This window comes from Nannospalax galili, unplaced genomic scaffold, assembly GCF_000622305.1.
Source record: "Nannospalax galili isolate Female #2095 unplaced genomic scaffold, S.galili_v1.0 scaffold475, whole genome shotgun sequence".
NCBI classification, from domain to species: domain Eukaryota; kingdom Metazoa; phylum Chordata; class Mammalia; order Rodentia; family Spalacidae; genus Nannospalax; species Nannospalax galili.
In genome coordinates, this window is record NW_008339435.1 from 3,852,432 (window position 1) to 3,855,202 (window position 2,771).

Below are 2,771 nucleotides of genomic sequence, written 5' to 3' on the forward strand. Positions count from 1 at the left end.
CTTTTTGAGACAGGGTCTCTCTGTAGCCCCAGGTGTCCTGGAACTCACTATGTAGACCAGGCTGGCCTTGAATTCACACAGATCCACCTGCCTCTGCCTCCCGAGTGCTGGGATTAAAGGCATTCACCACCATGCCCGGCAGAAAGACTTGTTTTAACACCACTAATGCTTAGATGTTTGCATGTGTCTTTAATCTCTGTGGATCTGATTAGCACTAGTCACGTTACACTTGGATCCTTGGCACCTGAGTATGGATATAAAGTCATCAGGTAGATTTCAATGGTAATGTTTATCACCTCTACTAATTAACATAAAGTAAATTTTTATGCTTCCTCCTCAAAAATGTCATTTTTTTATTTGTTGATTTTTGTGTGTGTATATCATACAGAACATCCTACACAATCTTTTATTCGTATACACCCACTTCCCTATTGGCACCCTCCCATAGCCTCCTCCCATCCCCCATTGGAGCCCACATACTCTGTCATCCCTGGTACTGTCCATTGTGTTGTCAACACGCCCAGCCATTCCCCAGTGCTTGTCCATCTGCTGAATCTAGTCAGCCTATCTAGAGATCCTTGTTTTAGGAAGGTCAGCTGTTCTCATCTAGTAGCAATCAGTTGTCAATATTCCTTTAGATAAGATTGGGATCTGCTGTTCATTTTCCAAGTTCTATGCTGGGTTACTGTCTGGGAGTCTCTTGGGCCATCCTAGCCAACAACTCAAAGGAAGGTATCTCCTGTCTGGCATTGTTTCTTGTTAAGTAGCCTTTAGCTATACATACGGACTCTTAAAAAATTATATTGACCCCTTTATCCTTTGGTTATACTTCCTTTTGGGTATTTAAGACCCTACAATTGGCCCAGATAAACCAATTTATTTTTACTCTTAAGGTCATTTGAGGATTTGTTCCTCAGGGGTCACCTGGGCTTGGGAGGAGCCCCTGGCTCCTTTCTTTTACCAGTTCCGTCTATGTGAAGATAAGTCAAAGGTCCTACTTGACAATGGCTGGCTTTGCTTGGAAGCATGGAGGAAATGTTTCCTCTTTGTTAACTCTCCTCTTTGTAGACTGGACACTGGTTCAAGTCCATCTGGTGGGGTCTCCCCGGCCTCCTTGATCAAGAGGACAGGTGACTTGCTACAGTTACAGGACATTTTGAGAGATGTTCATAGTCCCCTGGAACTTAGTCAACCTAGGAGGGCAAGGAACAAAAACTGTCCTTATTAGTGCTACAACCTACTGACAAATTATACATACAGCTAGATCAAGGAATATAATATATGTCTAGGCAAGGTTTATCTGAGAACATTTGGTCTTTGCCCAAGCTTTCTGTGCATGGCACATGGTAATTAAAAGTCCCAGACTGGTGGAACTAACCTTCTTGGATGTTTAACAGTCATACTTTGAGGCCTATACTAATTTTGTCAGAGGGACTTACAGGAAAATATTTTCTTAATAGAGAAATGCCTTTTCTGGGTATGGTGAGGTTTACATATAATCTGAACACCAGAGAGGCTGAGGCAGAAGGATGGTGAGTTCAAGGACAGCCTAGATTGCATAGAGACTTCATCTAAAACAAACAATAAACCAAGAAAACAAGAAAATGAACATTCTCCAGACATATTTAAGAAATTAAACATTGCTTTAAAAACTTGCCTTTAATCCTAGCACTCAGGAAGTAGAGGCAGGCAGATCTCTATGCCTGATGCCAGCCAGGTCTACATAGAGAATTCCAGGCCAGCTGGGACTACAGGGAGACTGTGTCTCAAAAAATTCAAACAAACAACCAAACCAAACCCCAAACCCGAAACAAATCAAGTAGTATATGTTTGTTTTGCTATTTTTTCCAATATAAAGTTATTAGTTTTTTATGTAATTAAAATTTTCATTTTGCTTTAGTTATTTTATGTTGTGTGTATGACTGTTTTGTTTGCATGTATATATGCCTGCACAGGCCAGAAGAGGGCATTTGATTCCCTGGAACTAGAGTTATGGATGGTTGTTAGTCACCATGTGGCTGATGGGAACTCAATCCGCCAGCAAGAGCAGCCAATGCTCTTAACTGCTGAGTCATCTCTCCTGCTCCAGGTTGTCAATTTAAAAAAATTTTGTCCACTGAAGCATTTTCATTATATGTCCATTTTATTTTTTATTTTTGCCTTTTTTTTGGTCTTTTTGAGACAGGGTCTCCCTGTAGCCCCAGCTGTCCTGGAACTCACTATGTAGACCAGGCTGGCCTTGAACTCACAGAGATCCACCTGCCTCTGCCTCCTGAGTGCTGGGATTAAAGACATGTGCCACCACACCTGGCTATATGTCCATTTTATATCTCTATGTAAAGAAGCCCAGAATTTTCCATCCTGTGTGTTTTTGTCTTGCTTCTTCATGGTCCATGATGCCAGCTGAGATTATCAATATATAAAATCAAACTGGCAGGACAGGAGCAGATTATTCTGCCATTTTCCCAGGGCTTTGGGCTGTACATCAAATCTGTGGCTGATTACTCCACACTTTATTAACCTGCCTTTGAGGTTTGGAGCAATTTTCCTACCTCTTTGATTATCAGTGATGCTGACTGACCAATGTAATTATACTTCATCATCACCGATAGGAATGGAACAATTTTTTAGAGCACGGCTTGATAACTGTCTGGCGTTTGCCTCTGTTCAGCACTGTTTAAACACTCATGTACACTGTGTTTATGACGACACAGAAAGATAGCACAAAGAGAAGAGTGTTAATCCCTCCCTCCCTCCCTCCCTCCCTCCCT